Source organism: Crinia signifera, chromosome 6, assembly GCF_055691185.1.
Source record: "Crinia signifera chromosome 6, ASM5569118v1, whole genome shotgun sequence".
In the NCBI taxonomy this organism is placed as follows: domain Eukaryota; kingdom Metazoa; phylum Chordata; class Amphibia; order Anura; family Myobatrachidae; genus Crinia; species Crinia signifera.
Genome location: NC_139222.1, coordinates 59,736,176 through 59,761,561, shown reverse-complemented (window position 1 = coordinate 59,761,561; position 25,386 = coordinate 59,736,176). Strand labels below are relative to the sequence as shown.

The following is a 25,386-nucleotide window of genomic DNA, read 5'->3' as shown; positions in this document are numbered from 1 at the left end:
ATAGCTAGAGAATAAAAACAATTTGCCAGTAATGTGAAAAAACCTACTGCACCTGGTGTTCCCAGGTGGTCTCCCAGCCAAGTACTAACCAGGCCCAACACTGCTTAGCTTCCAAGATCAGACGAGATTGGGCCTATACAATGTGGTATGGCTGTAGGTGAGATACAGGCACTTTTTTGCCCTCTTCTACTTCTATCACCAGGTAAGCTAATAAAAAAGTTTCCTAACTGTATTGGCTTACTGAAAAAAAATCATGTGTTGGTAATGTAAAAAGACCTACAGGACATGATATTAGCAGGGGGTCTTAAATTAAACTACTAAAGAGGCTCAACACTGTTTAGCTGCCAAAAGCAGTTGGAATCGGGCCTAAACAGTGTGGTAAGTCTTTAGGTGATGGCTATTGTGTCTGTTTGACCTCTTCCAAATGTCTGTACTGGCAATAAAAAGAAAAAGTTTCCAATTTAAATAGCTAGAGAATAAAAACAATTTGCCAGTAATGTGAAAAAACCTACAGCACCTGGTGTTCCCATGTGGTCTCCCACCCAAGTACTAACCAGGCCCAACACTGCTTAGCTTCCAAGATCAGACGAGATTGGGCCTATCCAATGTGGTATGACTGTAGGTGAGATACAGGCACTTTTTTGCCCTCTTCTACTTCTATCACCAGGTAAGCTAATACAAAAGTTTCCTAACTGTATTGGCTTACTGAAAAAAATCATGTCTTGGTAATGTAAAAAGACCAACAGGACATGATATTAGCAGGGGGTCTTAAATTAAACTACAAAAGAGGCTCAACACTGTTAAGCTGCCAAAAGCAGTTGGAATTGAGCCTAAACAGTGTGGTAAGTCTTTAGGTGATGGCTAGTGTGTCTGTTTGACCTCTTACAAATGTCTGTGCTGGCAATAAAAAGAAATAGTTTCCAATATAAATAGCTAGAGAATAAAAACAATTTGCCAGTAATGTGAAAAAACCTACAGCACCTGGTGTTCCCATGTGGTCTCCCACCCAAGTACTAACCAGGCCCAACACTGCTTAGCTTCCAAGATCAGACGAGATTGGGCCTATCCAATGTGGTATGGCTGTAGGTGAGATACAAGCACTTTTTTGCCCTCTTCTACTTCTATCACCAGGTAAGCTAATACAAAAGTTTCGTAACTGTAATGGCTTACTGAAAAAAATCATGTGTTGGTAATGTAAAAAGACCAACAGGACATGATAATAGCAGGGGGTCTTAAATTAAACTACAAAAGAGGCTCAACACTGTTAAGCTGCCAAAAGCAGTTGGAATTGAGCCTAAACAGTGTGGTAAGTCTTTAGGTGATGGCTAGTGTGTCTGTTTGACCTCTTACAAATGTCTGTGCTGGCAATAAAAAGAAATAGTTTCCAATATAAATAGCTAGAGAATAAAAACAATTTGCCAGTAATGTGAAAAAACCTACAGCACCTGGTGTTCCCATGTGGTCTCCCACCCAAGTACTAACCAGGCCCAACACTGCTTAGCTTCCAAGATCACACGAGATTGGGCCTATCCAATGTGGTATGGCTGTAGGTGAGTTAAAAGCACTTTTTTGCCCTCTTCTACTTCTATCACCAGGTAAGCTAATACAAAAGTTTCCTAACTGTATTGGCTTACTGAAAAAAATCATATGTTGGTAATGTAAAAAGACCTACAGGACATGATATTAGCAGGGGGTCTTAAATTAAACTACAAAAGAGGCTCAACAATGTTTAGCTGCCAAAAGCAGTTGGAATTTAGCCTAAACAGTGTGGTAAGTCTTTAGGTGATGGCTATTGTGTCTGTTTGACCTCTTCCAAATGTCTGTGCTGGCAATAAAAATAAAAAGTTTCCAATTTAAATAGCTAGAGAATAAAAACAATTTGCCAGTAATGTGAAAAAACCTACAGCACCTGGTGTTCCCAGGTGGTCTCCCACCCAAGTACTAACCAGGCCCAACACTGCTTAGCTTCCAAGATCAGACGAAATTGGGCCTATCCAATGTGGTATGGCTGTAGGTGAGATACAGGCACTTTTTTGCCCTCTTCTACTTCTATCACCAGGTAAGCTAATAAAAAAGTTTCCTAACTGTATTGGCTTACTTAAAAAAAATCATGTATTGGTAATGTAAAAAGACCTACAGGACATGATATTAGCAGGGGGTCTTAAATTAAACTACTAAACAGGCTCAACACTGTTTAGCTGCCAAAAGCAGTTGGAATTGGGCCTAAACAGTGTGGTAAGTCTTTAGGTGATGGCTATTGTGTCTGTTTGACCTCTTCCAAATGTCTGTACTGGCAATAAAAAGAAAAAGTTTCCAATTTAAATAGCTAGAGAATAAAAACAATTTGCCAGTAATGTGAAAAAACCTACAGCACCTGGTGTTCCCATGTGGTCTCCCACCCAAGTACTAACAAGGCCCAACACTGCTTAGCTTCCAAGATCAGACGAGATTGGGCGTATCCAATGTGGTATGGCTGTAGGTGAGATACAGGCACTTTTTTGCCCTCTTCTACTTCTATCACCAGGTAAGCTAATACAAAAGTTTCCTAACTGTATTGGCTTACTGAAAAAAATCATGTGTTGGTAATGTAAAAAGACCTACAGGACATGATATTAGCAGGGGGTCTTAAATTAAACTACTAAAGAGGCTCAACACTGTTTAGCTGCCAAAAGCAGTTGGAATTGGGCCTAAACAGTGTGGTAAGTCTTTAGGTAATGGCTAGTGTGTCTGTTTGACCTCTTACAAATGTCTGTGCTGGCAATAAAAAGAAATAGTTTCCAATATAAATAGCTAGAGAATAAAAACAATTTGCCAGAAATGTGAAAAAACCTACAGCACCTGGTGTTCCCAGGTGGTCTCCCACACAAGTACTAACCAGGCCCAACACTGCTTAGCTTCCAAGATCAGACGAGATTGGGCCTATACAATGTGGTATGGCTGTAGGTGAGATACAGGCACTTTTTTGCCCTCTTCTACTTCTATCACCAGGTAAGCTAATAAAAAAGTTTCCTAACTGTATTGGCTTACTGAAAAAAATCATGTGTTGGTAATGTAAAAAGACCTACAGGACATGATATTAGCAGGGGGTCTTAAATTAAACTACTAAAGAGGCTCAACACTGTTTAGCTGCCAAAAGCAGTTGGAATTGGGCCTAAACAGTGTGGTAAGTCTTTAGGTAATGGCTAGTGTGTCTGTTTGACCTCTTACAAATGTCTGTGCTGGCAATAAAAAGAAATAGTTTCCAATATAAATAGCTAGAGAATAAAAACAATTTGCCAGAAATGTGAAAAAACCTACAGCACCTGGTGTTCCCAGGTGGTCTCCCACACAAGTACTAACCAGGCCCAACACTGCTTAGCTTCCAAGATCAGACGAGATTGGGCCTATACAATGTGGTATGGCTGTAGGTGAGATACAGGCACTTTTTTGCCCTCTTCTACTTCTATCACCAGGTAAGCTAATAAAAAAGTTTCCTAACTGTATTGGCTTACTGAAAAAAATCATGTGTTGGTAATGTAAAAAGACCTACAGGACATGATATTAGCAGGGGGTCTTAAATTAAACTACTAAAGAGGCTCAACACTGTTTAGCTGCCAAAAGCAGTTGGAATTGGGCCTAAACAGTGTGGTAAGTCTTTAGGTAATGGCTATTGTGTCTGTTTGACCTCTTCCAAATGTCTGTGCTGGCAATAAAAAGAAAAAGTTTCCAATTTAAATAGCTAGAGAATAAAAACAATTTGCCTGTAATGTGAAAAAACCTACAGCACCTGGTGTTCCCATGTGGTCTCCCACCCAAGTACTAACCAGGCCCAACACTGCTTAGCTTCCAAGATCAGACGAGATTGGGACTATCCAATTTGGTATGGCTGTAGGTGAGATACAGGCACTTTTTTGCCCTCTTCTACTTCTATCACCAGGTAAGCTAATAAAAAAGTTTCCTAACTGTATTGGCTTACTGAAAAAAATCATGTGTTGGTAATGTAAAAAGACCTACAGGACATGATATTAGCAGGGGGTCTTAAATTATACTACTAAAGAGGCTCAACACTGTTTAGCTGCCAAAAGCAGTTGGAATTGGGCCTAAACAGTGTGGTAAGTCTTTAGGTGATGGCTATTGTGTCTGTTTGACCTCTTCCAAATGTCTGTACTGGCAATAAAAAGAAAAAGTTTCCAATTTAAATAGCTAGAGAATAAAAACAATTTGCCAGTAATGTGAAAAAACCTACAGCACCTGGTGTTCCCATGTGGTCTCCCACCCAAGTACTAACCAGGCCCAACACTGCTTAGCTTCCAAGATCAGACGAGGTTGGGCCTATCCAATGTGGTATGGCTGTAGGTGAGATACAGGCACTTTTTTGCCCTCTTCTACTTCTATCACCAGGTAAGCTAATACAAAAGTTTCCTAACTGTATTGGCTTACTGAAAAAAATCATGTGTTGGTAATGTAAAAAGACCAACAGGACATGATATTAGCAGGGGGTCTTAAATTAAACTACAAAAGAGGCTCAACACTGTTAAGCTGCCAAAAGCAGTTGGAATTGAGCCTAAACAGTGTGGTAAGTCTTTAGGTGATGGCTAGTGTGTCTGTTTGACCTCTTACAAATGTCTGTGCTGGCAATAAAAAGAAAAAGTTTCCAATATAAATAGCTAGAGAATAAAAACAATTTGCCAGTAATGTGAAAAAACCTACAGCACCTGGTGTTCCCAGGTGGTCTCCCAGCCAAGTACTAACCAGGCCCAACACTGCTTAGCTTCCAAGATCAGACGAGATTGGGCCTATACAATGTGGTATGGCTGTAGGTGAAATACAGGCACTTTTTTGCCCTCTTCTACTTCTATCACCAGGTAAGCTAATAAAAAAGTTTCCTAACTGTATTTGCTTACTGAAAAAAAATCATGTGTTGGTAATGTAAAAAGACCTACAGGACATGATATTAGCAGGGGGTCTTAAATTAAACTACTAAAGAGGCTCAACACTGTTTAGCTGCCAAAAGCAGTTGGAATTGGGCCTAAACAGTGTGTTAAGTCTTTAGGTGATGGCTATTGTGTCTGTTTGACCTCTTCCAAATGTCTGTGCTGGCAATAAAAAGAAAAAGAAAAAGTTTCCAATTTAAATAGCTAAAGAATAAAAACAATTTGCCAGTAATGTGAAAAAACCTACAGCACCTGGTGTTCCCATGTGGTCTCCCACCCAAGTACTAACCAGGCCCAACACTGCTTAGCTTCCAAGATCAGACGAGATTGGGCCTATCCAATGTGGTATGGCTGTAGGTGAGTTAAATTCACTTTTTTGCCCTCTTCTACTTCTATCACCAGGTAAGCTAATACAAAAGTTTCCTAACTGTATTGGCTTACTGAAAAAAATCATGTGTTGGTAATGTAAAAAGAACTACAGGACATGATATTAGCAGGGCGTCTTAAATTAAACTACTAAAGAGGCTCAACACTGTTTAGCTGCCAAAAGCAGTTGGAATTGGGCCTAAACAGTGTGGTAAGTCTTTAGGTGATGGCTATTGTGTCTGTTTGACCTCTTCCAAATGTCTGTACTGGCAATAAAAAGAAAAAGTTTCCAATTTAAATAGCTAGAGAATAAAAACAATTTGCCTGTAATGTGAAAAAACCTACAGCACCTGGTGTTCCCATGTGGTCTCCCACCCAAGTACTAACCAGGCCCAACACTGCTTAGCTTCCAAGATCACACGAGATTGGGCCTATCCAATGTGGTATGGCTGTAGGTGAGTTAAAAGCACTTTTTTGCCCTCTTCTACTTCTATCACCAGGTAAGCTAATACAAAAGTTTCCTAACTGTATTGGCTTACTGAAAAAAATCATGTGTTGGTAATGTAAAAAGACCTACAGGACATGATATTAGCAGGGGGTCTTAAATTAAACTACAAAAGAGGCTCAACAATGTTTAGCTGCCGAAAGCAGTTGTAATTGAGCCTAAACAGTGTGGTAAGTCTTTAGGTGATGGCTATTGTGTCTGTTTGACCTCTTCCAAATGTCTGTGCTGGCAATAAAAAGAAAAAGTTTCCAATTTAAATAGCTAGAGAATAAAAACAATTTGCCAGTAATGTGAAAAAACCTACAGCACCTGGTGTTCCCAGGTGGTCTCCCACCCAAGTACTAACCAGGCCCAACACTGCTTAGCTTCCAAGATCAGACGAAATTGGGCCTATCCAATGTGGTATGGCTGTAGGTGAGATACAGGCACTTTTTGCCCTCTTCTACTTTTATCACCAGGTAAGCTAATAAAAAAGTTTCCTAACTGTATTGGCTTACTTAAAAAAAATCATGTGTTGGTAATGTAAAAAGACCTACAGGACATGATATTAGCAGGGGGTCTTAAATTAAACTACTAAACAGGCTCAACACTGTTTAGCTGCCAAAAGCAGTTGGAATTGGGCCTAAACAGTGTGGTAAGTCTTTAGGTGATGGCTATTGTGTCTGTTTGACCTCTTCCAAATGTCTGTACTGGCAATAAAAAGAAAAAGTTTCCAATTTAAATAGCTAGAGAATAAAAACAATTTGCCAGTAATGTGAAAAAACCTACAGCACCTGGTGTTCCCATGTGGTCTCCCACCCAAGTACTAACCAGGCCCAACACTGCTTAGCTTCCAAGATCAGACGAGATTGGGCGTATCCAATGTGGTATGGCTGTAGGTGAGATAGAGGCACTTTTTTGCCCTCTTCTACTTCTATCACCAGGTAAGCTAATACAAAAGTTTCCTAACTGTATTGGCTTACTGAAAAAAATCATGTGTTGGTAATGTAAAAAGACCTACAGGACATGATATTAGCAGGGGGTCTTAAATTAAACTACTAAAGAGGCTCAACACTGTTTAGCTGCCAAAAGCAGTTGGAATTGGGCCTAAACAGTGTGGTAAGTCTTTAGGTAATGGCTAGTGTGTCTGTTTGACCTCTTACAAATGTCTGTGCTGGCAATAAAAAGAAATAGTTTCCAATATAAATAGCTAGAGAATAAAAACAATTTGCCTGTAATGTGAAAAAACCTACAGCACCTGGTGTTCCCATGTGGTCTCCCACCCAAGTACTAACCAGGCCCAACACTGCTTAGCTTCCAAGATCAGACGAGATTGGGCCTATCCAATTTGGTATGGCTGTAGGTGAGATACAGGCACTTTTTTGCCCTCTTCTACTTCTATCACCAGGTAAGCTAATAAAAAAGTTTCCTAACTGTATTGGCTTACTGAAAAAAATCATGTGTTGGTAATGTAAAAAGACCTACAGGACATGATATTAGCAGGGGGTCTTAAATTAAACTACTAAAGAGGCTCAACACTGTTTAGCTGCCAAAAGCAGTTGGAATTGGGCCTAAACAGTGTGGTAAGTCTTTAGGTGATGGCTATTGTGTCTGTTTGACCTCTTCCAAATGTCTGTACTGGCAATAAAAAGAAAAAATTTCCAATTTAAATAGCTAGAGAATAAAAACAATTTGCCAGTAATGTGAAAAAACCTACAGCACCTGGTGTTCCCATGTGGTCTCCCACCCAAGTACTAACCAGGCCCAACACTGCTTAGCTTCCAAGATCAGACGAGATTGGGCCTATCCAATGTGGTATGGCTGTAGGTGAGATACAGGCACTTTTTTGCCCTCTTCTACTTCTATCCCCAGGTAAGCTAATACAAAAGTTTCCTAACTGTATTGGCTTACTGAAAAAAATCATGTGTTGGTAATGTAAAAAGACCAACAGGACATGATATTAGCAGGGGGTCTTAAATTAAACTACAAAAGAGGCTCAACACTGTTAAGCTGCCAAAAGCAGTTGGAATGGAGCCTAAACAGTGTGGTAAGTCTTTAGGTGATGGCTAGTGTGTCTGTTTGACCTCTTACAAATGTCTGTGCTGGCAATAAAAAGAAATAGTTTCCAATATAAATAGCTAGAGAATAAAAACAATTTGCCAGTAATGTGAAAAAACCTACAGCACCTGGTGTTCCCAGGTGGTCTCCCAGCCAAGTACTAACCAGGCCCAACACTGCTTAGCTTCCAAGATCAGACGAGATTGGGCCTATACAATGTGGTATGGCTGTAGGTGAGATACAGGCACTTTTTTGCCCTCTTCTACTTCTATCACCAGGTAAGCTAATAAAAAAGTTTCCTAACTGTATTGGCTTACTGAAAAAAAATCATGTGTTGGTAATGTAAAAAGACCTACAGGACATGATATTAGCAGGGGGTCTTAAATTAAACTACTAAAGAGGCTCAACACTGTTTAGCTGCCAAAAGCAGTTGGAATTGGGCCTAAACAGTGTGTTAAGTCTTTAGGTGATGGCTATTGTGTCTGTTTGACCTCTTCCAAATGTCTGTGCTGGCAATAAAAAGAAAAAGTTTCCAATTTAAATAGCTAGAGAATAAAAACCATTTGCCAGTAATGTGAAAAAACCTACAGCACCTGGTGTTCCCAGGTGGTCTCCCACCCAAGTACTAACCAGGCCCAACACTGCTTAGCTTCCAAGATCAGACAAGATTGGGCCTATCCAATGTGGTATGGCTGTAAGTGAGTTAAATTCACTTTTTTGCCCTCTTCTACTTCTATCACCAGGTAAGCTAATACAAAAGTTTCCTAACTGTATTGGCTTACTGAAAAAAATCATGTGTTGGTAATGTAAAAAGACCTACAGGACATGATATTAGCAGGGGGTCTTAAATTAAACTACAAAAGAGGCTCAACAATGTTTAGCTGCCAAAAGCAGTTGGAATTGAGCCTAAACAGTGTGGTAAGTCTTTAGGTGATGGCTATTGTGTCTGTTTGACCTCTTCCAAATGTCTGTGCTGGCAATAAAAAGAAAAAGTTTCCAATTTAAATAGCTAGAGAATAAAAACAATTTGCCAGTAATGTGAAAAAACCTACAGCACCTGGTGTTCCCAGGTGGTCTCCCACCCAAGTACTAACCAGGCCCAACACTGCTTAGCTTCCAAGATCAGACGAAATTGGGCCTATCCAATGTGGTATGGCTGTAGGTGAGATACAGGCACTTTTTTGCCCTCTTCTACTTCTATCAACAGGTAAGCTAATAAAAAAGTTTCCTAACTGTATTGGCTTACTTAAAAAAAATCATGTGTTGGTAATGTAAAAAGACCTACAGGACATGATATTAGCAGGGGGTCTTAAATTAAACTACAAAAGAGGCTCAACACTGTTTAGCTGCCAAAAGCAGTTGGAATTGAGCCTAAACAGTGTGGTAAGTCTTTAGGTGATGGCTCGTGTGTCTGTTTGACCTCTTACAAATGTCTGTGCTGGCAATAAAAAGAAATAGTTTCCAATATAAATAGCTAGAGAATAAAAACAATTTGCCAGTAATGTGAAAAAACCTACAGCACCTGGTGTTCCCAGGTGGTCTCCCACCCAAGTACTAACCAGGCCCAACACTGCTTAGCTTCCAAGATCAGACGAGATTGGGCCTATACAATGTGGTATGGCTGTAGGTGAGATACAGGCACTTTTTTGCCCTCTTCTACTTCTATCACCAGGTAAGCTAATAAAAAAGTTTCCTAACTGTATTGGCTTACTGAAAAAAATCATGTGTTGGTAATGTAAAAAGACCTACAGGACATGATATTAGCAGGGGGTCTTAAATTAAACTACTAAAGAGGCTCAACACTGTTTAGCTGCCAAAAGCAGTTGGAATTGGGCCTAAACAGTGTGGTAAGTCTTTAGGTAATGGCTATTGTGTCTGTTTGACCTCTTCCAAATGTCTGTGCTGGCAATAAAAAGAAAAAGTTTCCAATTTAAATAGTTAGAGAATAAAAACAATTTGCCAGTAATGTGAAAAAACCTACAGCACCTGGTGTTCCCATGTGGTCTCCCACCCAAGTACTAACCAGGCCCAACACTGCTTAGCTTCCAAGATCAGACGAGATTGGGTCTATCCAATGTGGTATGGCTGTAGGTGAGTTAAAGCCACTTTTTTGCCCTCTTCTACTTTTATTACCAGGTAAGCTAATACAAAAGTTTCCTAACTGTATTGGCTTACTGAAAAAAATCATGTGTTGGTAATGTAAAAAGACCTACAGGACATGATATTAGCAGGGGGTCTTAAATTAAACTACAAAAGAGGCTCAACACTGTTTAGCTGCCAAAAGCAGTTGGAATTGAGCCTAAACAGTGTGGTAAGTCTTTAGGTGATGGCTATTGTGTCTGTTTGACCTCTTCCAAATGTCTGTGCTGGCAATAAAATGAAAAAGTTTCCAATATAATAGCTAGAGAATACAAACAATTTGCCAGTAATGTGAAAAAACCTACAGCACCTGGTGTTCCCATGTGGTCTCCCACCCAAGTACTAACCATGCCCAACACTGCTTGGCTTCCAAGATCAGACGAGATTGGGCCTATCCAATGTGGTATGGCTGTAGGTGAGTTAAAGCCACTTTTTTGCCCTCTTCTACTTCTATTACCAGGTAAGCTAATACAAAAGTTTCCTAACTGTATTGGCTTACTGAAAAAAATCATGTGTTGGTAATGTAAAAAGACCTACAGGACATGATATTAGCAGGGGGTCTTAAATTCAACTACAAAAGAGGCTCAACAATGTTTAGCTGCCAAAAGCAGTTGGAATTGAGCCTAAACAGTGTGGTAAGTCTTTAGGTGATGGCTATTGTGTCTGTTTGACCTCTTCCAAATGTCAGTGCTGGCAATAAAAAGAAAAAGTTTCCAATTTAAATAGCTAGAGAATAAAAACAATTTGCCAGTAATGTGAAAAAACCTACAGCACCTGGTGTTCCCAGGTGGTCTCCCACCCAAGTACTAACCAGGCCCAACACTGCTTAGCTTCCAAGATCAGACGAAATTGGGCCTATCCAATGTGGTATGGCTGTAGGTGAGATACAGGCACTTTTTGCCCTCTTCTACTTCTATCAACAGGTAAGCTAATAAAAAAGTTTCCTAACTGTATTGGCTTACTTAAAAAAAATCATGTGTTGGTAATGTAAAAAGACCTACAGGACATGATATTAGCAGGGGGTCTTAAATTAAACTACTTAACAGGCTCAACACTGTTTAGCTGCCAAAAGCAGTTGGAATTGGGCCTAAACAGTGTGGTAAGTCTTTAGGTGATGGCTATTGTGTCTGTTTGACCTCTTCCAAATGTCTGTACTGGCAATAAAAAGAAAAAGTTTCCAATTTAAATAGCTAGAGAATAAAAACAATTTGCCAGTAATGTGAAAAAACCTACAGCACCTGGTGTTCCCATGTGGTCTCCCACCCAAGTACTAACCAGGCCCAACACTGCTTAGCTTCCAAGATCAGACGAGATTGGGCCTATCCAATGTGGTATGGCTGTAGGTGAGATAGAGGCACTTTTTTGCCCTCTTCTACTTCTATCACCAGGTAAGCTAATACAAAAGTTTCCTAACTGTATTGGCTTACTGAAAAAAATCATGTGTTGGTAATGTAAAAAGACCTACAGGACATGATATTAGCAGGGGGTCTTAAATTAAACTACTAAAGAGGCTCAACACTGTTTAGCTGCCAAAAGCAGTTGGAATTGGGCCTAAACAGTGTGGTAAGTCTTTAGGTAATGGCTAGTGTGTCTGTTTGACCTCTTACAAATGTCTGTGCTGGCAATAAAAAGAAATAGTTTCCAATATAAATAGCTAGAGAATAAAAACAATTTGCCTGTAATGTGAAAAAACCTACAGCACCTGGTGTTCCCATGTGGTCTCCCACCCAAGTACTAACCAGGCCCAACACTGCTTAGCTTCCAAGATCAGACGAGATTGGGCCTATCCAATTTGGTATGGCTGTAGGTGAGATACAGGCACTTTTTTGCCCTCTTCTACTTCTATCACCAGGTAAGCTAATAAAAAAGTTTCCTAACTGTATTGGCTTACTGAAAAAAATCATGTGTTGGTAATGTAAAAAGACCTACAGGACATGATATTAGCAGGGGGTCTTAAATTAAACTACTAAAGAGGCTCAACACTGTTTAGCTGCCAAAAGCAGTTGGAATTGGGCCTAAACAGTGTGGTAAGTCTTTAGGTGATGGCTATTGTGTCTGTTTGACCTCTTCCAAATGTCTGTACTGGCAATAAAAAGAAAAAATTTCCAATTTAAATAGCTAGAGAATAAAAACAATTTGCCAGTAATGTGAAAAAACCTACAGCACCTGGTGTTCCCATGTGGTCTCCCACCCAAGTACTAACCAGGCCCAACACTGCTTAGCTTCCAAGATCAGACGAGATTGGGCCTATCCAATGTGGTATGGCTGTAGGTGAGATACAGGCACTTTTTTGCCCTCTTCTACTTCTATCCCCAGGTAAGCTAATACAAAAGTTTCCTAACTGTATTGGCTTACTGAAAAAAATCATGTGTTGGTAATGTAAAAAGACCAACAGGACATGATATTAGCAGGGGGTCTTAAATTAAACTACAAAAGAGGCTCAACACTGTTAAGCTGCCAAAAGCAGTTGGAATGGAGCCTAAACAGTGTGGTAAGTCTTTAGGTGATGGCTAGTGTGTCTGTTTGACCTCTTACAAATGTCTGTGCTGGCAATAAAAAGAAATAGTTTCCAATATAAATAGCTAGAGAATAAAAACAATTTGCCAGTAATGTGAAAAAACCTACAGCACCTGGTGTTCCCAGGTGGTCTCCCAGCCAAGTACTAACCAGGCCCAACACTGCTTAGCTTCCAAGATCAGACGAGATTGGGCCTATACAATGTGGTATGGCTGTAGGTGAGATACAGGCACTTTTTTGCCCTCTTCTACTTCTATCACCAGGTAAGCTAATAAAAAAGTTTCCTAACTGTATTGGCTTACTGAAAAAAAATCATGTGTTGGTAATGTAAAAAGACCTACAGGACATGATATTAGCAGGGGGTCTTAAATTAAACTACTAAAGAGGCTCAACACTGTTTAGCTGCCAAAAGCAGTTGGAATTGGGCCTAAACAGTGTGTTAAGTCTTTAGGTGATGGCTATTGTGTCTGTTTGACCTCTTCCAAATGTCTGTGCTGGCAATAAAAAGAAAAAGTTTCCAATTTAAATAGCTAGAGAATAAAAACCATTTGCCAGTAATGTGAAAAAACCTACAGCACCTGGTGTTCCCAGGTGGTCTCCCACCCAAGTACTAACCAGGCCCAACACTGCTTAGCTTCCAAGATCAGACAAGATTGGGCCTATCCAATGTGGTATGGCTGTAAGTGAGTTAAATTCACTTTTTTGCCCTCTTCTACTTCTATCACCAGGTAAGCTAATACAAAAGTTTCCTAACTGTATTGGCTTACTGAAAAAAATCATGTGTTGGTAATGTAAAAAGACCTACAGGACATGATATTAGCAGGGCGTCTTAAATTAAACTACTAAAGAGGCTCAACACTGTTTAGCTGCCAAAAGCAGTTGGAATTGGGCCTAAACAGTGTGGTAAGTCTTTAGGTGATGGCTATTGTGTCTGTTTGACCTCTTCCAAATGTCTGTACTGGCAATAAAAAGAAAAAGTTTCCAATTTAAATAGCTAGAGAATAAAAACAATTTGCCTGTAATGTGAAAAAACCTACAGCACCTGGTGTTCCCATGTGGTCTCCCACCCAAGTACTAACCAGGCCCAACACTGCTTAGCTTCCAAGATCACACGAGATTGGGCCTATCCAATGTGGTATGGCTGTAGGTGAGTTAAAAGCACTTTTTTGCCCTCTTCTACTTCTATCACCAGGTAAGCTAATACAAAAGTTTCCTAACTGTATTGGCTTACTGAAAAAAATCATGTGTTGGTAATGTAAAAAGACCTACAGGACATGATATTAGCAGGGGGTCTTAAATTAAACTACAAAAGAGGCTCAACAATGTTTAGCTGCCAAAAGCAGTTGGAATTGAGCCTAAACAGTGTGGTAAGTCTTTAGGTGATGGCTATTGTGTCTGTTTGACCTCTTCCAAATGTCTGTGCTGGCAATAAAAAGAAAAAGTTTCCAATTTAAATAGCTAGAGAATAAAAACAATTTGCCAGTAATGTGAAAAAACCTACAGCACCTGGTGTTCCCAGGTGGTCTCCCACCCAAGTACTAACCAGGCCCAACACTGCTTAGCTTCCAAGATCAGACGAAATTGGGCCTATCCAATGTGGTATGGCTGTAGGTGAGATACAGGCACTTTTTTGCCCTCTTCTACTTCTATCAACAGGTAAGCTAATAAAAAAGTTTCCTAACTGTATTGGCTTACTTAAAAAAAATCATGTGTTGGTAATGTAAAAAGACCTACAGGACATGATATTAGCAGGGGGTCTTAAATTAAACTACAAAAGAGGCTCAACACTGTTTAGCTGCCAAAAGCAGTTGGAATTGAGCCTAAACAGTGTGGTAAGTCTTTAGGTGATGGCTCGTGTGTCTGTTTGACCTCTTACAAATGTCTGTGCTGGCAATAAAAAGAAATAGTTTCCAATATAAATAGCTAGAGAATAAAAACAATTTGCCAGTAATGTGAAAAAACCTACAGCACCTGGTGTTCCCAGGTGGTCTCCCACCCAAGTACTAACCAGGCCCAACACTGCTTAGCTTCCAAGATCAGACGAGATTGGGCCTATACAATGTGGTATGGCTGTAGGTGAGATACAGGCACTTTTTTGCCCTCTTCTACTTCTATCACCAGGTAAGCTAATAAAAAAGTTTCCTAACTGTATTGGCTTACTGAAAAAAATCATGTGTTGGTAATGTAAAAAGACCTACAGGACATGATATTAGCAGGGGGTCTTAAATTAAACTACTAAAGAGGCTCAACACTGTTTAGCTGCCAAAAGCAGTTGGAATTGGGCCTAAACAGTGTGGTAAGTCTTTAGGTAATGGCTATTGTGTCTGTTTGACCTCTTCCAAATGTCTGTGCTGGCAATAAAAAGAAAAAGTTTCCAATTTAAATAGTTAGAGAATAAAAACAATTTGCCAGTAATGTGAAAAAACCTACAGCACCTGGTGTTCCCATGTGGTCTCCCACCCAAGTACTAACCAGGCCCAACACTGCTTAGCTTCCAAGATCAGACGAGATTGGGTCTATCCAATGTGGTATGGCTGTAGGTGAGTTAAAGCCACTTTTTTGCCCTCTTCTACTTTTATTACCAGGTAAGCTAATACAAAAGTTTCCTAACTGTATTGGCTTACTGAAAAAAATCATGTGTTGGTAATGTAAAAAGACCTACAGGACATGATATTAGCAGGGGGTCTTAAATTAAACTACAAAAGAGGCTCAACACTGTTTAGCTGCCAAAAGCAGTTGGAATTGAGCCTAAACAGTGTGGTAAGTCTTTAGGTGATGGCTATTGTGTCTGTTTGACCTCTTCCAAATGTCTGTGCTGGCAATAAAATGAAAAAGTTTCCAATATAATAGCTAGAGAATACAAACAATTTGCCAGTAATGTGAAAAAACCTACAGCACCTGGTGTTCCCATGTGGTCTCCCACCCAAGTACTAACCATGCCCAACACTGCTTGGCTTCCAAGATCAGACGAGATTGGGCCTATCCAATGTGGTATGGCTGTAGGTGAGTTAAAGCCACTTTTTTGCCCTCTTCTACTTCTATTACCAGGTAAGCTAATACAAAAGTTTCCTAACTGTATTGGCTTACTGAAAAAAATCATGTGTTGGTAATGTAAAAAGACCTACAGGACATGATATTAGCAGGGCGTCTTAAATTAAACTACTAAAGAGGCTCAACACTGTTTAGCTGCCAAAAGCAGTTGGAATTGGGCCTAAACAGTGTGGTAAGTCTTTAGGTGATGGCTATTGTGTCTGTTTGACCTCTTCCAAATGTCTGTACTGGCAATAAAAAGAAAAAGTTTCCAATTTAAATAGCTAGAGAATAAAACCAATTTGCCTGTAATGTGAAAAAACCTACAGCACCTGGTGTTCCCATGTGGTCTCCCACCCAAGTACTAACCAGGCCCAACACTGCTTAGCTTCCAAGATCACACGAGATTGGGCCTATCCAATGTGGTATGGCTGTAGGTGAGTTAAAAGCACTTTTTTTGCCCTCTTCTACTTCTATCACCAGGTAAGCTAATACAAAAGTTTCCTAACTGTATTGGCTTACTGAAAAAAATCATGTGTTGGTAATGTAAAAAGACCTACAGGACATGATATTAGCAGGGGGTCTTAAATTCAACTACAAAAGAGGCTCAACAATGTTTAGCTGCCAAAAGCAGTTGGAATTGAGCCTAAACAGTGTGGTAAGTCTTTAGGTGATGGCTATTGTGTCTGTTTGACCTCTTCCAAATGTCAGTGCTGGCAATAAAAAGAAAAAGTTTCCAATTTAAATAGCTAGAGAATAAAAACAATTTGCCAGTAATGTGAAAAAACCTACAGCACCTGGTGTTCCCAGGTGGTCTCCCACCCAAGTACTAACCAGGCCCAACACTGCTTAGCTTCCAAGATCAGACGAAATTGGGCCTATCCAATGTGGTATGGCTGTAGGTGAGATACAGGCACTTTTTGCCCTCTTCTACTTCTATCAACAGGTAAGCTAATAAAAAAGTTTCCTAACTGTATTGGCTTACTTAAAAAAAATCATGTGTTGGTAATGTAAAAAGACCTACAGGACATGATATTAGCAGGGGGTCTTAAATTAAACTACTTAACAGGCTCAACACTGTTTAGCTGCCAAAAGCAGTTGGAATTGGGCCTAAACAGTGTGGTAAGTCTTTAGGTGATGGCTATTGTGTCTGTTTGACCTCTTCCAAATGTCTGTACTGGCAATAAAAAGAAAAAGTTTCCAATTTAAATAGCTAGAGAATAAAAACAATTTGCCAGTAATGTGAAAAAACCTACAGCACCTGGTGTTCCCATGTGGTCTCCCACCCAAGTACTAACCAGGCCCAACACTGCTTAGCTTTCAAGATCAGACGAGATTGGGCCTATCCAATGTGGTATGGCTGTAGGTGAGATAGAGGCACTTTTTTGCCCTCTTCTACTTCTATCACCAGGTAAGCTAATACAAAAGCTTCCTAACTGTATTGGCTTACTGAAAAAAATCATGTGTTGGTAATGTAAAAAGACCTACAGGACATGATATTAGCAGGGGGTCTTAAATTAAACTACAAAAGAGGCTCAACACTGTTTAGCTGCCAAAAGCAGTTGGAATTGAGCCTAAACAGTGTGGTAAGTCTTTAGGTGATGGCTCGTGTGTCTGTTTGACCTCTTACAAATGTCTGTGCTGGCAATAAAAAGAAATAGTTTCCAATATAAATAGCTAGAGAATAAAAACAATTTGCCAGTAATGTGAAAAAACCTACAGCACCTGGTGTTCCCAGGTGGTCTCCCACCCAAGTACTAACCAGGCCCAACACTGCTTAGCTTCCAAGATCAGACAAGGTTGGGCCTATACAATGTGGTATGGCTGTAGGTGAGATACAGGCACTTTTTTGCCCTCTTCTACTTCGATCACCAGGTAAGCTAATAAAAAAGTTTCCTAACTGTATTGGCTTACTGAAAAAAATCATGTGTTGGTAATGTAAAAAGACCTACAGGACATGATATTAGCAGGGGGTCTTAAATTAAACTACTAAAGAGGCTCAACACTGTTTAGCTGCCAAAAGCAGTTGGAATTGGGCCTAAACAGTGTGGTAAGTCTTTAGGTAATGGCTATTGTGTCTGTTTGACCTCTTCCAAATGTCTGTGCTGGCAATAAAAAGAAAAAGTTTCCAATTTAAATAGCTAGAGAATAAAAACAATTTGCCTGTAATGTGAAAAAGCCTACAACACCTGGTGTTCCCATGTGGTCTCCCACCCAAGTACTAACCAGGCCCAACACTGCTTAGCTTCCAAGATCAGACGAGATTGGGTCTATCCAATGTGGTATGGCTGTAGGTGAGTTAAAGCCACTTTTTTGCCCTCTTCTACTTTTATTACCAGGTAAGCTAATACAAAAGTTTCCTAACTGTATTGGCTTACTGAAAAAAATCATGTGTTGGTAATGTAAAAAGACCTACAGGACATGATATTAGCAGGGGGTCTTAAATTAAACTACAAAAGAGGCTCAACACTGTTTAGCTGCCAAAAGCAGTTGGAATTGAGCCTAAACAGTGTGGTAAGTCTTTAGGTGATGGCTATTGTGTCTGTTTGACCTCTTCCAAATGTCTGTGCTGGCAATAAAATGAAAAAGTTTCCAATATAATAGCTAGAGAATACAAACAATTTGCCAGTAATGTGAAAAAACCTACAGCACCTGGTGTTCCCATGTGGTCTCCCACCCAAGTACTAACCATGCCCAACACTGCTTGGCTTCCAAGATCAGACGAGATTGGGCCTATCCAATGTGGTATGGCTGTAGGTGAGTTAAAGCCACTTTTTTGCCCTCTTCTACTTCTATTACCAGGTAAGCTAATACAAAAGTTTCCTAACTGTATTGGCTTACTGAAAAAAATCATGTGTTGGTAATGTAAAAAGACCTACAGGACATGATATTAGCAGGGGGTCTTAAATTAAACTACTAAACAGGCTCAACACTGTTTAGCTGCCAAAAGCAGTTGGAATTGGGCCTAAACAGTGTGGTAAGTCTTTAGGTGATGGCTATTGTGTCTGTTTGACCTCTTCCAAATGTCTGTACTGGCAATAAAAAGAAAAAGTTTCCAATTTAAATAGCTAGAGAATAAAAACAATTTGCCAGTAATGTGAAAAAACCTACAGCACCTGGTGTTCCCATGTGGTCTCCCACCCAAGTACTAACCAGGCCCAACACTGCTTAGCTTCCAAGATCAGACGAGATTGGGCCTATCCAATGTGGTATGGCTGTAGGTGAGTTAAATTCACTTTTTTGCCCTCTTCTACTTCTATCACCAGGTAAGCTAATACAAAAGTTTCCTAACTGTATTGGCTTACTGAAAAAAATCATGTGTTGGTAATGTAAAAAGACCTACAGGACATGATATTAGCAGGGCGTCTTAAATTAAACTACTAAAGAGGCTCAACACTGTTTAGCTGCCAAAAGCAGTTGGAATTGGGCCTAAACAGTGTGGTAAGTCTTTAGGTGATGGCTATTGTGTCTGTTTGACCTCTTCCAAATGTCTGTACTGGCAATAAAAAGAAAAAGTTTCCAATTTAAATAGCTAGAGAATAAAAACAATTTGCCTGTAATGTGAAAAAACCTACAGCACCTGGTGTTCCCATGTGGTCTCCCACCCAAGTACTAACCAGGCCCAACACTGCTTAGCTTCCAAGATCACACGAGATTGGGCCTATCCAATGTGGTATGGCTGTAGGTGAGTTAAAAGCACTTTTTTGCCCTCTTCTACTTCTATCACCAGGTAAGCTAATACAAAAGTTTCCTAACTGTATTGGCTTACTGAAAAAAATCATGTGTTGGTAATGTAAAAAGACCTACAGGACATGATATTAGCAGGGGGTCTTAAATTCAACTACAAAAGAGGCTCAACAATGTTTAGCTGCCAAAAGCAGTTGGAATTGAGCCTAAACAGTGTGGTAAGTCTTTAGGTGATGGCTATTGTGTCTGTTTGACCTCTTCCAAATGTCAGTGCTGGCAATAAAAAGAAAAAGTTTCCAATTTAAATAGCTAGAGAATAAAAACAATTTGCCAGTAATGTGAAAAAACCTACAGCACCTGGTGTTCCCAGGTGGTCTCCCACCCAAGTACTAACCAGGCCCAACACTGCTTAGCTTCCAAGATCAGACGAAATTGGGCCTATCCAATGTGGTATGGCTGTAGGTGAGATACAGGCACTTTTTGCCCTCTTCTACTTCTATCAACAGGTAAGCTAATAAAAAAGTTTCCTAACTGTATTGGCTTACTTAAAAAAAATCATGTGTTGGTAATGTAAAAAGACCTACAGGACATGATATTAGCAGGGGGTCTTAAATTAAACTACTTAACAGGCTCAACACTGTTTAGCTGCCAAAAGCAGTTGGAATTGGGCCTAAACAGTGTGGTAAGTCTTTAGGTGATGGCTATTGTGTCTGTTTGACCTCTTCCAAATGTCTGTACTGGCAATAAAAAGAAAAAGTTTCCAATTTAAATAGCTAGAGAATAAAAACAATTTGCCAGTAATGTGAAAAAACCTACAGCACCTGGTGTTCCCATGTGGTCTCCCACCCAAGTACTAACCAGGCCCAACACTGCTTAGCTTCCAAGATCAGACGAGATTGGGCCTATCCAATGTGGTATGGCTGTAGGTGAGATAGAGGCACTTTTTTGCCCTCTTCTACTTCTATCACCAGGTAAGCTAATACAAAAGTTTCCTAACTGTATTGGCTTACTGAAAAAAATCATGTGTTGGTAATGTAAAAAGACCTACAGGACATGATATTAGCAGGGGGTCTTAAATTAAACTACAAAAGAGGCTCAACACTGTTTAGCTGCCAAAAGCAGTTGGAATTGAGCCTAAACAGTGTGGTAAGTCTTTAGGTGATGGCTCGTGTGTCTGTTTGACCTCTTACAAATGTCTGTGCTGGCAATAAAAAGAAATAGTTTCCAATATAAATAGCTAGAGAATAAAAACAATTTGCCAGTAATGTGAAAAAACCTACAGCACCTGGTGTTCCCAGGTGGTCTCCCACCCAAGTACTAACCAGGCCCAACACTGCTTAGCTTCCAAGATCAGACGAGATTGGGCCTATACAATGTGGTATGGCTGTAGGTGAGATACAGGCACTTTTTTGCCCTCTTCTACTTCTATCACCAGGTAAGCTAATAAAAAAGTTTCCTAACTGTATTGGCTTACTGAAAAAAATCATGTGTTGGTAATGTAAAAAGACCTACAGGACATGATATTAGCAGGGGGTCTTAAATTAAACTACTAAAGAGGCTCAACACTGTTTAGCTGCCAAAAGCAGTTGGAATTGGTCCTAAACAGTGTGGTAAGTCTTTAGGTAATGGCTATTGTGTCTGTTTGACCTCTTCCAAATGTCTGTGCTGGCAATAAAAAGAAAAAGTTTCCAATTTAAATAGCTAGAGAATAAAAACAATTTGCCAGTAATGTGAAAAAACCTACAGCACCTGGTGTTCCCATGTGGTCTCCCACCCAAGTACTAACCAGGTCCAACACTGCTTAGCTTCCAAGATCAGACGAGATTAGGTCTATCCAATGTGGTATGGCTGTAGGTGAGTTAAAGCCACTTTTTTGCCCTCTTCTACTTTTATTACCAGGTAAGCTAATACAAAAGTTTCCTAACTGTATTGGCTTACTGAAAAAAATCATGTGTTGGTAATGTAAAAAGACCTACAGGACATGATATTAGCAGGGGGTCTTAAATTAAACTACAAAAGAGGCTCAACACTGTTTAGCTGCCAAAAGCAGTTGGAATTGAGCCTAAACAGTGTGGTAAGTCTTTAGGTGATGGCTCGTGTGTCTGTTTGACCTCTTACAAATGTCTGTGCTGGCAATAAAAAGAAATAGTTTCCAATATAAATAGCTAGAGAATAAAAACAATTTGCCAGTAATGTGAAAAAACCTACAGCACCTGGTGTTCCCAGGTGGTCTCCCACCCAAGTACTAACCAGGCCCAACACTGCTTAGCTTCCAAGATCAGACGAGGTTGGGCCTATACAATGTGGTATGGCTGTAGGTGAGATACAGGCACTTTTTTGCCCTCTTCTACTTCTATCACCAGGTAAGCTAATAAAAAAGTTTCCTAACTGTATTGGCTTACTGAAAAAAATAATGTGTTGGTAATGTAAAAAGACCTACAGGACATGATATTAGCAGGGGGTCTTAAATTAAACTACTAAAGAGGCTCAACACTGTTTAGCTGCCAAAAGCAGTTGGAATTGGGCCTAAACAGTGTGGTAAGTCTTTAGGTAATGGCTATTGTGTCTGTTTGACCTCTTCCAAATGTCTGTGCTGGCAATAAAAAGAAAAAGTTTCCAATTTAAATAGCTAGAGAATAAAAACAATTTGCCTGTAATGTGAAAAAGCCTACAACACCTGGTGTTCCCATGTGGTCTTCCACCCAAGTACTCACCAGGCCCAACACTGCTTAGCTTCCAAGATCAGACGAGATTGGGTCTATCCAATGTGGTATGGCTGTAGGTGAGTTAAAGCCACTTTTTTGCCCTCTTCTACTTTTATTACCAGGTAAGCTAATACAAAAGTTTCCTAACTGTATTGGCTTACTGAAAAAAATCATGTGTTGGTAATGTAAAAAGACCTACAGGACATGATATTAGCAGGGGGTCTTAAATTAAACTACAAAAGAGGCTCAACACTGTTTAGCTGCCAAAAGCAGTTGGAATTGAGCCTAAACAGTGTGGTAAGTCTTTAGGTGATGGCTATTGTGTCTGTTTGACCTCTTCCAAATGTCTGTGCTGGCAATAAAATGAAAAAGTTTCCAATATAATAGCTAGAGAATACAAACAATTTGCCAGTAATGTGAAAAAACCTACAGCACCTGGTGTTCCCATGTGGTCTCCCACCCAAGTACTTACCATGCCCAACACTGCTTGGCTTCCAAGATCAGACGAGATTGGGCCTATCCAATGTGGTATGGCTGTAGGTGAGTTAAAGCCACTTTTTTGCCCTCTTCTACTTCTATTACCAGGTAAGCTAATACAAAAGTTTCCTAACTGTATTGGCTTACTGAAAAAAAATCATGTGTTGGTAATGTAAAAAGACCTACAGGACATGATATTAGCAGGGGGTCTTAAATTAAACTACTAAACAGGCTCAACACTGTTTAGCTGCCAAAAGCAGTTGGAATTGGGCCTAAACAGTGTGGTAAGTCTTTAGGTGATGGCTATTGTGTCTGTTTGACCTCTTCCAAATGTCTGTACTGGCAATAAAAAGAAAAAGTTTCCAATTTAAATAGCTAGAGAATAAAAACAATTTGCCAGTAATGTGAAAAAACCTACAGCACCTGGTGTTCCCATGTGGTCTCCCACCCAAGTACTAACCAGGCCCAACACTGCTTAGCTTCCAAGATCAGACGAGATTGGGCCTATCCAATGTGGTATGGCTGTAGGTGAGTTAAATTCACTTTTTTGCCCTCTTCTACTTCTATCACCAGGTAAGCTAATACAAAAGTTTCCTAACTGTATTGGCTTACTGAAAAAAATCATGTGTTGGTAATGTAAAAAGACCTACAGGACATGATATTAGCAGGGCGTCTTAAATTAAACTACTAAAGAGGCTCAACACTGTTTAGCTGCCAAAAGCAGTTGGAATTGGGCCTAAACAGTGTGGTAAGTCTTTAGGTGATGGCTATTGTGTCTGTTTGACCTCTTCCAAATGTCTGTACTGGCAATAAAAAGAAAAAGTTTCCAATTTAAATAGCTAGAGAATAAAAACAATTTGCCTGTAATGTGAAAAAACCTACAGCACCTGGTGTTCCCATGTGGTCTCCCACCCAAGTACTAACCAGGCCCAACACTGCTTAGCTTCCAAGATCACTCGTGATTGGGCCTATCCAATGTGGTATGGCTGTAGGTGAGTTAAAAGCACTTTTTTGCCCTCTTCTACTTCTATCACCAGGTAAGCTAATACAAAAGTTTCCTAACTGTATTGGCTTACTGAAAAAAATCATGTGTTGGTAATGTAAAAAGACCTACAGGACATGATATTAGCAGGGGGTCTTAAATTCAACTACAAAAGAGGCTCAACAATGTTTAGCTGCCAAAACCAGTTGGAATTGAGCCTAAACAGTGTGGTAAGTCTTTAGGTGATGGCTATTGTGTCTGTTTGACCTCTTCCAAATGTCAGTGCTGGCAATAAAAAGAAAAAGTTTCCAATTTAAATAGCTAGAGAATAAAAACAATTTGCCAGTAATGTGAAAAAACCTACAGCACCTGGTGTTCCCAGGTGGTCTCCCACCCAAGTACTAACCAGGCCTAACACTGCTTAGCTTCCAAGATCAGACGAAATTGGGCCTATCCAATGTGGTATGGCTGTAGGTGAGACACAGGCACTTTTTGCCCTCTTCTACTTCTATCAACAGGTAAGCTAATAAAAAAGTTTCCTAACTGTATTGGCTTACTTAAAAAAAATCATGTGTTGGTAATGTAAAAAGACCTACAGGACATGATATTAGCAGGGGGTCTTAAATTAAACTACTTAACAGGCTCAACACTGTTTAGCTGCCAAAAGCAGTTGGAATTGGGCCTAAACAGTGTGGTAAGTCTTTAGGTGATGGCTATTGTGTCTGTTTGACCTCTTCCAAATGTCTGTACTGGCAATAAAAAGAAAAAGTTTCCAATTTAAATAGCTAGAGAATAAAAACAATTTGCCAGTAATGTGAAAAAACCTACAGCACCTGGTGTTCCCATGTGGTCTCCCACCCAAGTACTAACCAGGCCCAACACTGCTTAGCTTCCAAGATCAGACGAGATTGGGCCTATCCAATGTGGTATGGCTGTAGGTGAGATAGAGGCACTTTTTTGCCCTCTTCTACTTCTATCACCAGGTAAGCTAATACAAAAGTTTCCTAACTGTATTGGCTTACTGAAAAAAATCATGTGTTGGTAATGTAAAAAGACCTACAGGACATGATATTAGCAGGGGGTCTTAAATTAAACTACAAAAGAGGCTCAACACTGTTTAGCTGCCAAAAGCAGTTGGAATTGAGCCTAAACAGTGTGGTAAGTCTTTAGGTGATGGCTCGTGTGTCTGTTTGACCTCTTACAAATGTCTGTGCTGGCAATAAAAAGAAATAGTTTCCAATATAAATAGCTAGAGAATAAAAACAATTTGCCAGTAATGTGAAAAAACCTACAGCACCTGGTGTTCCCAGGTGGTCTCCCACCCAAGTACTAACCAGGCCCAACACTGCTTAGCTTCCAAGATCAGACGAGATTGGGCCTATACAATGTGGTATGGCTGTAGGTGAGATACAGGCACTTTTTTGCCCTCTTCTACTTCTATCACCAGGTAAGCTAATAAAAAAGTTTCCTAACTGTATTGGCTTACTGAAAAAAATCATGTGTTGGTAATGTAAAAAGACCTACAGGACATGATATTAGCAGGGGGTCTTAAATTAAACTACTAAAGAGGCTCAACACTGTTTAGCTGCCAAAAGCAGTTGGAATTGGTCCTAAACAGTGTGGTAAGTCTTTAGGTAATGGCTATTGTGTCTGTTTGACCTCTTCCAAATGTCTGTGCTGGCAATAAAAAGAAAAAGTTTCCAATTTAAATAGCTAGAGAATAAAAACAATTTGCCAGTAATGTGAAAAAACCTACAGCACCTGGTGTTCCCATGTGGTCTCCCACCCAAGTACTAACCAGGTCCAACACTGCTTAGCTTCCAAGATCAGACGAGATTGGGTCTATCCAATGTGGTATGGCTGTAGGTGAGTTAAAGCCACTTTTTTGCCCTCTTCTACTTTTATTACCAGGTAAGCTAATACAAAAGTTTCCTAACTGTATTGGCTTACTGAAAAAAATCATGTGTTGGTAATGTAAAAAGACCTACAGGACATGATATTAGCAGGGGGTCTTAAATTAAACTACAA

General features: G+C 39.9%; 54 non-coding genes and 1 pseudogene across 54 annotated transcripts; all 55 read right to left on the bottom strand.

Annotated features, from left to right (window-relative positions):
* Nucleotides 1-40: 40 nt before the first annotated feature.
* LOC146016737 (5S ribosomal RNA) lies at nucleotides 41-159 on the bottom strand. The gene has a single exon (XR_014449618.1). It is a non-coding gene; the product is annotated as a 5S ribosomal RNA (ribosomal RNA).
* Nucleotides 160-505: 346 nt separating this feature from the next.
* LOC146014141 (5S ribosomal RNA) lies at nucleotides 506-624 on the bottom strand. The gene has a single exon (XR_014447095.1). It is a non-coding gene; the product is annotated as a 5S ribosomal RNA (ribosomal RNA).
* Nucleotides 625-969: 345 nt separating this feature from the next.
* On the bottom strand, nucleotides 970-1,088 carry LOC146013216 (5S ribosomal RNA). The gene has a single exon (XR_014446197.1). It is a non-coding gene; the product is annotated as a 5S ribosomal RNA (ribosomal RNA).
* A 345-nt stretch (nucleotides 1,089-1,433) lies between these two features.
* LOC146015050 (5S ribosomal RNA) lies at nucleotides 1,434-1,552 on the bottom strand. Its single transcript, XR_014447983.1, has one exon. It is a non-coding gene; the product is annotated as a 5S ribosomal RNA (ribosomal RNA).
* A 345-nt stretch (nucleotides 1,553-1,897) lies between these two features.
* On the bottom strand, nucleotides 1,898-2,016 carry LOC146014659 (5S ribosomal RNA). Its single transcript, XR_014447606.1, has one exon. It is a non-coding gene; the product is annotated as a 5S ribosomal RNA (ribosomal RNA).
* A 346-nt stretch (nucleotides 2,017-2,362) lies between these two features.
* On the bottom strand, nucleotides 2,363-2,481 carry LOC146013944 (5S ribosomal RNA). Its single transcript, XR_014446906.1, has one exon. It is a non-coding gene; the product is annotated as a 5S ribosomal RNA (ribosomal RNA).
* Nucleotides 2,482-2,826: 345 nt separating this feature from the next.
* On the bottom strand, nucleotides 2,827-2,945 carry LOC146015260 (5S ribosomal RNA). The gene has a single exon (XR_014448187.1). It is a non-coding gene; the product is annotated as a 5S ribosomal RNA (ribosomal RNA).
* Nucleotides 2,946-3,290: 345 nt separating this feature from the next.
* Nucleotides 3,291-3,409, bottom strand: LOC146015259 (5S ribosomal RNA). The gene has a single exon (XR_014448186.1). It is a non-coding gene; the product is annotated as a 5S ribosomal RNA (ribosomal RNA).
* A 345-nt stretch (nucleotides 3,410-3,754) lies between these two features.
* On the bottom strand, nucleotides 3,755-3,873 carry LOC146016074 (5S ribosomal RNA). Its single transcript, XR_014448976.1, has one exon. It is a non-coding gene; the product is annotated as a 5S ribosomal RNA (ribosomal RNA).
* Nucleotides 3,874-4,218: 345 nt separating this feature from the next.
* LOC146015799 (5S ribosomal RNA) lies at nucleotides 4,219-4,337 on the bottom strand. Its single transcript, XR_014448709.1, has one exon. It is a non-coding gene; the product is annotated as a 5S ribosomal RNA (ribosomal RNA).
* A 345-nt stretch (nucleotides 4,338-4,682) lies between these two features.
* Nucleotides 4,683-4,801, bottom strand: LOC146014272 (5S ribosomal RNA). Its single transcript, XR_014447222.1, has one exon. It is a non-coding gene; the product is annotated as a 5S ribosomal RNA (ribosomal RNA).
* Nucleotides 4,802-5,153: 352 nt separating this feature from the next.
* LOC146013215 (5S ribosomal RNA) lies at nucleotides 5,154-5,272 on the bottom strand. The gene has a single exon (XR_014446196.1). It is a non-coding gene; the product is annotated as a 5S ribosomal RNA (ribosomal RNA).
* Nucleotides 5,273-5,617: 345 nt separating this feature from the next.
* Nucleotides 5,618-5,736, bottom strand: LOC146015049 (5S ribosomal RNA). The gene has a single exon (XR_014447982.1). It is a non-coding gene; the product is annotated as a 5S ribosomal RNA (ribosomal RNA).
* A 345-nt stretch (nucleotides 5,737-6,081) lies between these two features.
* LOC146014658 (5S ribosomal RNA) lies at nucleotides 6,082-6,200 on the bottom strand. Its single transcript, XR_014447605.1, has one exon. It is a non-coding gene; the product is annotated as a 5S ribosomal RNA (ribosomal RNA).
* Nucleotides 6,201-6,545: 345 nt separating this feature from the next.
* Nucleotides 6,546-6,664, bottom strand: LOC146010240 (5S ribosomal RNA). The gene has a single exon (XR_014444756.1). It is a non-coding gene; the product is annotated as a 5S ribosomal RNA (ribosomal RNA).
* A 345-nt stretch (nucleotides 6,665-7,009) lies between these two features.
* Nucleotides 7,010-7,128, bottom strand: LOC146016046 (5S ribosomal RNA). The gene has a single exon (XR_014448949.1). It is a non-coding gene; the product is annotated as a 5S ribosomal RNA (ribosomal RNA).
* A 345-nt stretch (nucleotides 7,129-7,473) lies between these two features.
* On the bottom strand, nucleotides 7,474-7,592 carry LOC146013213 (5S ribosomal RNA). The gene has a single exon (XR_014446194.1). It is a non-coding gene; the product is annotated as a 5S ribosomal RNA (ribosomal RNA).
* A 345-nt stretch (nucleotides 7,593-7,937) lies between these two features.
* Nucleotides 7,938-8,056, bottom strand: LOC146014270 (5S ribosomal RNA). The gene has a single exon (XR_014447220.1). It is a non-coding gene; the product is annotated as a 5S ribosomal RNA (ribosomal RNA).
* Nucleotides 8,057-8,402: 346 nt separating this feature from the next.
* LOC146016444 (5S ribosomal RNA) lies at nucleotides 8,403-8,521 on the bottom strand. The gene has a single exon (XR_014449337.1). It is a non-coding gene; the product is annotated as a 5S ribosomal RNA (ribosomal RNA).
* Nucleotides 8,522-8,866: 345 nt separating this feature from the next.
* Nucleotides 8,867-8,985, bottom strand: LOC146014657 (5S ribosomal RNA). The gene has a single exon (XR_014447604.1). It is a non-coding gene; the product is annotated as a 5S ribosomal RNA (ribosomal RNA).
* A 346-nt stretch (nucleotides 8,986-9,331) lies between these two features.
* On the bottom strand, nucleotides 9,332-9,450 carry LOC146013989 (5S ribosomal RNA). The gene has a single exon (XR_014446949.1). It is a non-coding gene; the product is annotated as a 5S ribosomal RNA (ribosomal RNA).
* A 345-nt stretch (nucleotides 9,451-9,795) lies between these two features.
* LOC146014818 (5S ribosomal RNA) lies at nucleotides 9,796-9,914 on the bottom strand. Its single transcript, XR_014447761.1, has one exon. It is a non-coding gene; the product is annotated as a 5S ribosomal RNA (ribosomal RNA).
* A 344-nt stretch (nucleotides 9,915-10,258) lies between these two features.
* Nucleotides 10,259-10,377, bottom strand: LOC146017350 (5S ribosomal RNA). Its single transcript, XR_014450225.1, has one exon. It is a non-coding gene; the product is annotated as a 5S ribosomal RNA (ribosomal RNA).
* A 345-nt stretch (nucleotides 10,378-10,722) lies between these two features.
* On the bottom strand, nucleotides 10,723-10,841 carry LOC146014656 (5S ribosomal RNA). The gene has a single exon (XR_014447603.1). It is a non-coding gene; the product is annotated as a 5S ribosomal RNA (ribosomal RNA).
* A 345-nt stretch (nucleotides 10,842-11,186) lies between these two features.
* Nucleotides 11,187-11,305, bottom strand: LOC146013212 (5S ribosomal RNA). The gene has a single exon (XR_014446193.1). It is a non-coding gene; the product is annotated as a 5S ribosomal RNA (ribosomal RNA).
* A 345-nt stretch (nucleotides 11,306-11,650) lies between these two features.
* LOC146016045 (5S ribosomal RNA) lies at nucleotides 11,651-11,769 on the bottom strand. Its single transcript, XR_014448948.1, has one exon. It is a non-coding gene; the product is annotated as a 5S ribosomal RNA (ribosomal RNA).
* A 345-nt stretch (nucleotides 11,770-12,114) lies between these two features.
* Nucleotides 12,115-12,233, bottom strand: LOC146013211 (5S ribosomal RNA). The gene has a single exon (XR_014446192.1). It is a non-coding gene; the product is annotated as a 5S ribosomal RNA (ribosomal RNA).
* A 345-nt stretch (nucleotides 12,234-12,578) lies between these two features.
* On the bottom strand, nucleotides 12,579-12,697 carry LOC146014269 (5S ribosomal RNA). Its single transcript, XR_014447219.1, has one exon. It is a non-coding gene; the product is annotated as a 5S ribosomal RNA (ribosomal RNA).
* Nucleotides 12,698-13,043: 346 nt separating this feature from the next.
* Nucleotides 13,044-13,162, bottom strand: LOC146016442 (5S ribosomal RNA). Its single transcript, XR_014449335.1, has one exon. It is a non-coding gene; the product is annotated as a 5S ribosomal RNA (ribosomal RNA).
* Nucleotides 13,163-13,507: 345 nt separating this feature from the next.
* On the bottom strand, nucleotides 13,508-13,626 carry LOC146015048 (5S ribosomal RNA). The gene has a single exon (XR_014447981.1). It is a non-coding gene; the product is annotated as a 5S ribosomal RNA (ribosomal RNA).
* A 345-nt stretch (nucleotides 13,627-13,971) lies between these two features.
* On the bottom strand, nucleotides 13,972-14,090 carry LOC146014655 (5S ribosomal RNA). Its single transcript, XR_014447602.1, has one exon. It is a non-coding gene; the product is annotated as a 5S ribosomal RNA (ribosomal RNA).
* A 346-nt stretch (nucleotides 14,091-14,436) lies between these two features.
* On the bottom strand, nucleotides 14,437-14,555 carry LOC146013988 (5S ribosomal RNA). Its single transcript, XR_014446948.1, has one exon. It is a non-coding gene; the product is annotated as a 5S ribosomal RNA (ribosomal RNA).
* Nucleotides 14,556-14,900: 345 nt separating this feature from the next.
* Nucleotides 14,901-15,019, bottom strand: LOC146014703 (5S ribosomal RNA). Its single transcript, XR_014447649.1, has one exon. It is a non-coding gene; the product is annotated as a 5S ribosomal RNA (ribosomal RNA).
* Nucleotides 15,020-15,363: 344 nt separating this feature from the next.
* On the bottom strand, nucleotides 15,364-15,482 carry LOC146017348 (5S ribosomal RNA). The gene has a single exon (XR_014450224.1). It is a non-coding gene; the product is annotated as a 5S ribosomal RNA (ribosomal RNA).
* A 345-nt stretch (nucleotides 15,483-15,827) lies between these two features.
* Nucleotides 15,828-15,946, bottom strand: LOC146015047 (5S ribosomal RNA). The gene has a single exon (XR_014447980.1). It is a non-coding gene; the product is annotated as a 5S ribosomal RNA (ribosomal RNA).
* A 346-nt stretch (nucleotides 15,947-16,292) lies between these two features.
* Nucleotides 16,293-16,411, bottom strand: LOC146014654 (5S ribosomal RNA). The gene has a single exon (XR_014447601.1). It is a non-coding gene; the product is annotated as a 5S ribosomal RNA (ribosomal RNA).
* Nucleotides 16,412-16,756: 345 nt separating this feature from the next.
* LOC146015246 (5S ribosomal RNA) lies at nucleotides 16,757-16,875 on the bottom strand. The gene has a single exon (XR_014448173.1). It is a non-coding gene; the product is annotated as a 5S ribosomal RNA (ribosomal RNA).
* A 345-nt stretch (nucleotides 16,876-17,220) lies between these two features.
* On the bottom strand, nucleotides 17,221-17,339 carry LOC146010275 (5S ribosomal RNA). The gene has a single exon (XR_014444790.1). It is a non-coding gene; the product is annotated as a 5S ribosomal RNA (ribosomal RNA).
* A 345-nt stretch (nucleotides 17,340-17,684) lies between these two features.
* LOC146015023 (5S ribosomal RNA) lies at nucleotides 17,685-17,803 on the bottom strand. The gene has a single exon (XR_014447957.1). It is a non-coding gene; the product is annotated as a 5S ribosomal RNA (ribosomal RNA).
* A 344-nt stretch (nucleotides 17,804-18,147) lies between these two features.
* Nucleotides 18,148-18,266, bottom strand: LOC146017347 (5S ribosomal RNA). The gene has a single exon (XR_014450223.1). It is a non-coding gene; the product is annotated as a 5S ribosomal RNA (ribosomal RNA).
* Nucleotides 18,267-18,611: 345 nt separating this feature from the next.
* On the bottom strand, nucleotides 18,612-18,730 carry LOC146013210 (5S ribosomal RNA). The gene has a single exon (XR_014446191.1). It is a non-coding gene; the product is annotated as a 5S ribosomal RNA (ribosomal RNA).
* Nucleotides 18,731-19,075: 345 nt separating this feature from the next.
* On the bottom strand, nucleotides 19,076-19,194 carry LOC146015046 (5S ribosomal RNA). The gene has a single exon (XR_014447979.1). It is a non-coding gene; the product is annotated as a 5S ribosomal RNA (ribosomal RNA).
* Nucleotides 19,195-19,539: 345 nt separating this feature from the next.
* LOC146014653 (5S ribosomal RNA) lies at nucleotides 19,540-19,658 on the bottom strand. Its single transcript, XR_014447600.1, has one exon. It is a non-coding gene; the product is annotated as a 5S ribosomal RNA (ribosomal RNA).
* A 345-nt stretch (nucleotides 19,659-20,003) lies between these two features.
* On the bottom strand, nucleotides 20,004-20,122 carry LOC146013209 (5S ribosomal RNA). Its single transcript, XR_014446190.1, has one exon. It is a non-coding gene; the product is annotated as a 5S ribosomal RNA (ribosomal RNA).
* A 345-nt stretch (nucleotides 20,123-20,467) lies between these two features.
* LOC146013987 (5S ribosomal RNA) lies at nucleotides 20,468-20,586 on the bottom strand. The gene has a single exon (XR_014446947.1). It is a non-coding gene; the product is annotated as a 5S ribosomal RNA (ribosomal RNA).
* Nucleotides 20,587-20,931: 345 nt separating this feature from the next.
* On the bottom strand, nucleotides 20,932-21,050 carry LOC146015249 (5S ribosomal RNA). Its single transcript, XR_014448176.1, has one exon. It is a non-coding gene; the product is annotated as a 5S ribosomal RNA (ribosomal RNA).
* A 345-nt stretch (nucleotides 21,051-21,395) lies between these two features.
* Nucleotides 21,396-21,514, bottom strand: LOC146016031 (5S ribosomal RNA). The gene has a single exon (XR_014448934.1). It is a non-coding gene; the product is annotated as a 5S ribosomal RNA (ribosomal RNA).
* A 345-nt stretch (nucleotides 21,515-21,859) lies between these two features.
* LOC146010277 (5S ribosomal RNA) lies at nucleotides 21,860-21,978 on the bottom strand. The gene has a single exon (XR_014444792.1). It is a non-coding gene; the product is annotated as a 5S ribosomal RNA (ribosomal RNA).
* A 344-nt stretch (nucleotides 21,979-22,322) lies between these two features.
* Nucleotides 22,323-22,441, bottom strand: LOC146010321 (5S ribosomal RNA; annotated as a pseudogene).
* Nucleotides 22,442-22,787: 346 nt separating this feature from the next.
* Nucleotides 22,788-22,906, bottom strand: LOC146013206 (5S ribosomal RNA). Its single transcript, XR_014446188.1, has one exon. It is a non-coding gene; the product is annotated as a 5S ribosomal RNA (ribosomal RNA).
* Nucleotides 22,907-23,251: 345 nt separating this feature from the next.
* Nucleotides 23,252-23,370, bottom strand: LOC146017460 (5S ribosomal RNA). The gene has a single exon (XR_014450330.1). It is a non-coding gene; the product is annotated as a 5S ribosomal RNA (ribosomal RNA).
* A 345-nt stretch (nucleotides 23,371-23,715) lies between these two features.
* On the bottom strand, nucleotides 23,716-23,834 carry LOC146017084 (5S ribosomal RNA). Its single transcript, XR_014449958.1, has one exon. It is a non-coding gene; the product is annotated as a 5S ribosomal RNA (ribosomal RNA).
* Nucleotides 23,835-24,179: 345 nt separating this feature from the next.
* On the bottom strand, nucleotides 24,180-24,298 carry LOC146013205 (5S ribosomal RNA). The gene has a single exon (XR_014446187.1). It is a non-coding gene; the product is annotated as a 5S ribosomal RNA (ribosomal RNA).
* Nucleotides 24,299-24,643: 345 nt separating this feature from the next.
* On the bottom strand, nucleotides 24,644-24,762 carry LOC146013986 (5S ribosomal RNA). Its single transcript, XR_014446946.1, has one exon. It is a non-coding gene; the product is annotated as a 5S ribosomal RNA (ribosomal RNA).
* A 345-nt stretch (nucleotides 24,763-25,107) lies between these two features.
* On the bottom strand, nucleotides 25,108-25,226 carry LOC146014022 (5S ribosomal RNA). Its single transcript, XR_014446982.1, has one exon. It is a non-coding gene; the product is annotated as a 5S ribosomal RNA (ribosomal RNA).
* Nucleotides 25,227-25,386: the final 160 nt, after the last annotated feature.